Genomic DNA, 8,247 nt, shown 5'->3' on the forward strand with positions numbered 1-8,247 from the left:
TAAAAATGAAAAAAAGGGAGCAGAGTAACAAGAGGAATGAAGGAAGCAAAGAAAAATTTAAAGGAAAGCAGAAAACGAAATCAAAATCAGCGAAGCGTGCTTTATTTAATAACTCGAACAGTGACGTGAGTGATACTGATTGTCTTTTCTGCAGGGACTTATATTCCAAGTCAAGGGAAAATGAAGGATGGATAAAGTGTTTGGGCTGTTTACGGTGGGTACATGAAGCTTGTGCTCGGTGTGAAGAAGAAGACAATGACTTTATTTGTGACGTTTGTAAATAAACTCGATGTGAAACTTTTTTTTCTACGATGGCAATAATGTTTTAATTTTGAAAATACACTTTCATTTAGTATACAAATTCAGTTTAAATTTTGTATTTTACATAGGAAAAGAGGCCATTTGGTAGGGTTAGGGTAAAAATATGTATCTAAAAAATTTACCGAGATAAAGTAAAAATTAAAATTGCATTATGTAGCTAAGTATATAGGATATAGTATGTTAATATATAGTGTATTTCTTATTATTGTTCTTCAAGATAAAAAAATAGCTCCGTCAGAAAATGCATCAAAAGCAGCTAAACAAATATTCTACGAAACCTTATCGGAACTCATTGAAAATATAAATAGCCGCAAAGAAATTGTGTTGTTGGGAGATTTTAACGCTTGGACAGGAACAAAAACAAATGACAAAGTCGTAGGAAAATATGGTGACGCTAAAACAAATGAAAATGGGGAACACTTAATCGAATTCTGTAAACAGCACTCTCTGAAAATCCTAAACGGATTCTACCAACATAAAAACATACATAAGTACACCTGGGTTCAACCAACGAGAAACACAAAGTCAATTATAGATTATGTCATCACAAAACAAGAAACACACATACAAGTTAAAGACATAAGAGTATTAAGAGGACCGGAGTGCGGAACTGACCACTATATGGTAAGATCAAAATGTTACCTACAGTATCGACCTCGGCTACTACATCAAAATGACAACCAACTATCTCAATCAAAACCCCTGGAATCGAATCTACCTAAATACAATATTGATGCACTGCAAAACGACTCGACATCATTCCTATATAAGCTGCGACTCAGCCAAAAATTGGCAAACCTGATCTACTCCTCAGCCCAGAATACCTATAAAGAGATAATCAATAAAATCAATGAAGCAGCTTACGAAGCGCTCGATACAATCCAAAAGAACAAAAAGAATACTCCATTGTGGTGGACAAATGACATCGCCAATGTAGTACACAACAAGAAACAAGCATATCAAAAGTGGCTACAAACAAATGATCCAGATGATAGACGAACATATGCAAGATCAAACAGAGAAGTAAAAAATTTAGTAACTAAAGCAAAAAATATTTCCTGGAAAGTAAATGCGAAGAACTCAACAAATATATAGGGTCAACAAGATCAAGGGAAGCATGGAAAACGGTAAAAAATCTGAGAACAAACAAAAAAGAAACGAGTAGAATAGATTTAATAGAAGAAAAATCTTGGATCGAACACTACTCACAACTTTTGACTGAAACAAGACCTCAATTCACGAACATCAGTTCAACAACATATGAACTGGAATTCAGTGAAGACGATGAAATAACAGTACAGGAAGTCGAGAATGCAATACAAACTCTAAAAAATCGGAAGTCATGCGGACCACAAGGTATACCAAATGAATTATTAAAACATAGCCCACAAGTATTACGGGAATTACTGGCGTATGTCTTCACCTTATTCTATAATGGACACGACTTACCACCGGAGTGGACAAAAGCACATATTAACAACATCTACAAAAAAGGAGATAGAAAGAATTGTTCAAACTACAGGGGACTAAGTGTCATAAATTCACTCTCAAGACTGTATGGAAAAATAATAAAAAACAAAATTGAAAAAGAGATGACAGATGTTGAAGAACAGAATGGCTTTCGTGCAGGCAGATCCTGTATGGACAGTATATTCTCTCTAAAGCAAGTTATCGAGAAAAGATTAGCCCACAACCTTTCAACTCATATAGTCTTTATAGATCTGACAAAGGCATACGATAGTGTACCACTTTCAATGCTTTGGGTAGCAATGGAAAAACAAGGAATAAGCAAAAAAAATATACAAGCAGTACAACAACTCTACAAAAATATGACGGCAAACATTAAAACTGGAAATAGATTAACTAGAGAAATTCCTATTAGTAAGGGCCTAAAGCAAGGCTGCTGCATAGCACCTACACTCTTCAAAATATATCTAAATGAGGCACTCTCAGTGTGGAGAAGAAAGTGCTGCAATATGGGCATCCCAATCGGAGATGATAGATTGTACACGATACACTTCGCTGACGACCAAGCCATTCTAGCTGAAGGCGAGAGTGATGTAGGCTACATGCTTAGAAAACTGGAAGATGAGTATACCAAATGGGGCCTCACAATTAATATACAAAAAACTGAGTACTTAGTTGTAGGAGAAAAACCAGAAAGCCTACAAATCGAAATGGGAACTATAAAACCAACAGACAACTTCAAATACTTGGGAGTCCAAATAACATCAAAAGCAGGAAGTAGCGAAGAAATACACTCCAGGATTGGCCAAGCAAGATCAGCCACCAGACAGCTACACGGACTATTATGGAATAAAAAAATAACAAAAGAAAATAAAAGAAGAATCTATAAAACAATAATAGAAAGTATTGGGCTGTACGGCGCCGAACTCTGGGAAACAAACCAAAGAAACAAATCAAAAATTAAGGCCATGGAAATGAACTACTGGAGACGATGTTGCCAGCTCACTAGACTTGACAGGGTGAGAAACGAAGATATTCGGAGAGAAATGGAAATCGATCTAGACATAATAGACACAATCGAAGCCAAAAGACTTAACTGGTATGGACACCTTCAGGGAATGCCTGAAAATAGATGGCCAAAAAAAAATAGAAGAATGGACTCCGCCAACTAGAAGAAAACGAGGTAGACCAAGACGACCAAGAGATGGAGAGACGATGTCGACGATGCAATGACCGCCAGAGATTTAACAACTGAAGATTGCTTCGACAGAAAACGCTGGAAATTAGGATGCGAGATGCGGCGCCAGCTGTAGAAGACTCGCTTGTTATATATATATATATATATATATATATATATATATATATATATATATATATATATAGATAAAAAAATATTTTTTAGCATGGCCACTTTGTCCACCCTTTCCCTACCTGCGTTCCCAACTTTTGTCTTCAGTTCTGGTTCTACATAATGAGTTGTTAACAAAGACGAAACATGTTATATCGCATATCTCTTAGAGAGAAACGCCAGTCAGTCATGCTTTCTTTTTTTATGGGAAGGAGGTGGTAAATCTTCTAAAGCCCGTACCAGACCCTGTCCCTTTAAGGAGATTCTGGCGTGGGTTGGATTCAGGGTGGAAGGGTCCACCCGCACACAGTCCTCCCAAAGGAGTCGTGCTCACAGCTGCACCCACAGCTTCCTGCGTACCAACTAAAGTGTTCATCCCCTTAACCGGACTACTCATGAGGTATGTCCTCTTCAGACCGGTACATCACATGAATAACCCGTCTTTTCTTTCTCTCTATCTCTCTTTAACCTTTGCCGTAGATTCTTCTCTAGAATTTCCTTATTTCTGAGGATTTGAGCTACTGCCTCTAGTATTGCCTTGCATTCAGTCTTTCCCTTCATTCCTACCTGCATTATTGTATTTACGCTTACCCTACCTACTTTCCTTTGTAATTCATTTCTGTCGTCATTAAAAATTCTGCACTCGAATACACAAGTCAGACACTCCACATTCTGCGAAGTTTCTATCAGCTACTTTCAATATCCTTCCTAGGTATGTCCTCAAAGAGCCGTGCCCTGTTAGGAACTGGGTAAAAAAGTAGTGTCTCTGTCGTCGCATTTCATCCAGTCCACAATATTCGGAATTAATATCCTCGTCCAGGCCGCTCTATGCTCGTTGGTCCATTTTTCTTGTCACTCCACTATGCTGTTATTCGTAGCTATTTTCTCCTGCTCATCCTTCCTGTAGGTTTCCGCCCTTTCCTTTATCATCTAGTCACTAATGCATAATAGGCAGCTCTCTATAAAATGAACTACATGTTTGTTTTTGAAAGGAATATTTCTTGGGACAAGAAAATTACCATATCTTGGCACAGCAAAAAAAATGAACCAATTCACTTTCATAAGATTTCATATTGTTAATGTCAAAATACATTAATAATACGTAATAACAATTAATTGAAATTGAACTTAAGAGACCCTACAGTTTTATTTTGCATGTCCTCTCTTACCGCATGCTGATTCTTAAATGGCACGCGTTTGTAAATGGACGTGGAACAGCCCAGATGGCAGTGTCAAAAATGAAATAGATTATATCATAACAAACAGAAAAGAAATAATCAAAGACATCGAAGTACTCAACAACAATTTTTCAATAGGAAGCGACCACAGATTAATCCGAGCAAAGATACTATTAAATATCAAATAATAAAGAACACAGATGACCTAAAACAAGAAAAAGAAATGTATTTCCCCAGAAAACAACGACCTGTATGAAGATATACTAACAAGACATATACATATATCCCAAGATATCCCAAAACATATATCAAGATATCCCAAGCACCAAAGAGCTAATAGGTAAACTAAAACAGCTGACCAAAAAATAAGGCTCCAACTACATAACAATGAAGAAATTAAATAAAAATATCCACCGGTCAACCCTAAAAGACGTAAGAGAAAATAATACAAGAGAAATAACTAAAATAACTAAAGAAAACAAAAGTTTAAAAGTTTTGAATCGAAATACGAACAACATAAGCAACAAAAATATGTACAAAATAAAAAACAAAGATGGAAACATTACTACTGATAAAACCAAAATCCTTGAGGTTGTAAAATCCTTTTATCTCGAAATGTATGAGATCACCGAAGAAGGGCAAGATCAGCCCCTGCCCAAAATCACAAACCAGAGATCAGAATTAATGCCAGAAATAACTCCATACGAAATCAAAACGGCACTTTTAGAAATGAAAAATAACAAATCCCCTGGCGATGACGGAGTAGTGATCAAAAGGATCAAACCAGGTGGAAATAAAATTATCCAGGCTAAGCCAAGCTAAGCTTTTCACCGAATGCATCTACCAAGGAAAAACTCTTTCTCAAAGGAATAATGCAGTCATTATTTTATTACACAAGCAAGGAGACATAACAGATTTAAAAAACTATCGTCTTATCAGTTTGCTTTCTCACACATATAAACTTTTTACAAAAATTATCAAAAAAAGAATGGACGCTAAATTAGACTTCTATCAGCACAGAGAACAAGCTGGATTTAGATAGGGATACAGCACTAACGACCACTTACCAGTGATAAAGAACCTAATAGAGAAGTTTGCAGAATACAACAAACCATTGGCACTGATATTTATCGACTACATGAAAGCATTCCATACCATAAGCAATCAGAAAATGTTAAAAGCATTGGCAGAATGCCGAATAGACCATCGCTACACTAACATAATCAAATATATCTACCAAAATGCCACAGCTAGCGTAAGACTATCTGAACAAGAAATAAATAAATTTTTTAGACGCCGACGCTTTTAGAACATACTTGTAAGAAGGCACATCTGAACGAGCATGGTACCAACATAAATGGAAAAAAGCTGTCATTTGAGATTTGACATTTGAGGCAGATGACATCGTCCTTATAGCCCATCGTATGGATGATGCAATAATAATGTTTGAAATTATATCGCGCTTCCTTGGAGATCGGACTAAAGATTAATAGGAACAAGACGCAAATAATGTAAGCTCTCACGTCGCATAGAATTAGCCTATGCAGCTTTCGGTGAATTAAACTATATATTTAAATCAGATCTACACATATGCCTAAAAAGAAAAATCTTTGACCAATGTGTGTTACCTGTACTCACTTATGGAGCGGAAACATTGACACTCACAAAAAAGATTCGCGTGACTCAGATGGCTATGGAGCGCCAGATGTTAGGTATCTCTCTGAGAGACCGAATCCCAAACGAAGAAATACGTCGCAGAACAAAAACAACAGACGCTATCGAAAAAATCGCGTCGTTAAAATGGAATTAGGCAGGACACGTCGCCAGATTATCAGATAACCGATGGACAAAACGTATTTTAGAGTGAAGACCAAGACAAGAAGCAATACGGAGCAGAGGACGCCCACCAACTAGATGTACTGACGACCTGAAGCGTGTTAGTAACAACTGGATGCAACGCACAAGACAGAGACAGATGGAAATAGCTGAGGGAGACCTATGTCTAGCAGTGGATGCATACAGGTTGATGATGATGATCTGTCTTATACCGAGCTCGTATTAGAGTATCTACTCGCTACCCGCATTTTCACTGAAAATTTTCTCTACATAAAATCCAAAGTGATAATGAAGAAGCATGTTCGATACAAGTATATTGTTATATAAGATAATAGAACTAATATAAAAGTTTAACTACCATGACACATAAACAAAGAGTAACATTATTAAAAGGACCAAAGTTTTACATATAATAAACACTTAATATAGCAAGAGTCAAAGAAAAAGACGTAATCTGAAAAATCAATAAAAATCAGTTGAAAGTGAAATAACAATTTGCAAGATTTGAGTGAGACTGATACTTATGTGTGCATTTATAACTTGAGCAACAATGTCCGAAAAGAAAGAACTAATAATAAACCATCTCATAAAAATCTTAAGAACAATCAAGAGTTTCACTAAAGAGCAGTTCCATTAAAGGGTGATTTAATATGGAAGATTTTGTTTGAGATACGTCAGGTCAAGAAGATCACAATTAAGGGGTCACGTAGATATAAGGGATTAAGATAACATTAAAAAGTTGCCTTAAAAACGTATAATATCTAGCACTTAAGACACTGTACATCCGTATCAACCAAAAATCAATAGCAGAAATACGTTAATTTTTATAAATAAGACAATCTAAGACAAGATCTTAAAGAGAATTCTGTGAAAAAGCCTGAAAGGGCCAGGGTTAACAAAATCCTTAAAAGAGGTAACATTTATAAATATAATAACAGTTAAATTGCTTAGTGGGAAGTAGGTATACGAACGCAGAGAATAAGGCTGTAGACAATGTTTTAAGTGTTCACTTCTCAGGGTTGACGCAATTAACTAGTAGTTGTAATAAAGCAAACCAAAAGTGACTGGCTGCCTTTGGAAATCATTTTTGGTTCTCAAAACATCAAAGCTATTGAAACTTTTGAACTATATAAAACTGCATGATCGGTCATATCGAACAAATCCGAATTCCTCAAGAATTGAGATCAAGCAAACTAATAAATCTCTTCAAAAAGGGAGAAAAATCGGACTCGGAAAATTACAGAGGAAGTAATTTATTAAACATAACACTAAAATTAACAACCAAAGTGATAACAAATAAACTTAATAAAATTATAACACTAGCAGAAGAACAACAAGGTTTTAGGTCAGGAAGATCACCGACGCTATATTTATAATGAGGCAAGTGCAAGAGAAATCATTAGAATAAACCCGCATATGTATGTTTTGTGGACCTTAACAAGGTATTTGATCGGGTCAAAGAGCTGAATCGAGTAAGCTAAAATTATTTGTTGAGGAACTAGACAGAACCAATCAGGTTAAGTATTTAGGGGTAATCCTGGATTCCAAAGCCAATTGGAGCACTCATATTAATAATATAACCAGCAGGGCTATGCGACTCTTCTGGAACTTCAGACGACTTGTAGTTAAAATCTAAGGTTTAAAACCAAAGGTGATCCGTTGGTCATTTTGGAATCTTGTGCAATCGACCTCTCTTACCATCCTACAAAGAGGTGTCTAAATCTAACAAAAACTTTGAATAGTACAGAATCAGCAGCTTTAGAGGCTATTACGGGGCTTCCTCTGCTGGAAATATATATTTCGACGGTAACTTTTATGACCATTCTGAGATTTAAAGCAAACAATACTTGGAGGCCCAATTATGTATTGAATAGCCACACAAATATTGCTGGGACTATATTTGAGCAATCCATCTATATGATGAACGCAGATATAATGACACCAGAACTAATCTTAAAAGAAGATTAACACAATTATACCATCTACAAAACAAAAAGTCCCAAATTAATAGAGACCTAATATGGTTTACTGATTAATCTAAAACTGTCCATAGTACTGGCTCAAAAGTCTTTGTGCAGACACGTAACTATAATAAAC

This window comes from Diabrotica undecimpunctata, chromosome 5 (genome assembly GCF_040954645.1).
Source record: "Diabrotica undecimpunctata isolate CICGRU chromosome 5, icDiaUnde3, whole genome shotgun sequence".
Classification (NCBI taxonomy): Eukaryota; Metazoa; Arthropoda; class Insecta; order Coleoptera; family Chrysomelidae; genus Diabrotica; species Diabrotica undecimpunctata.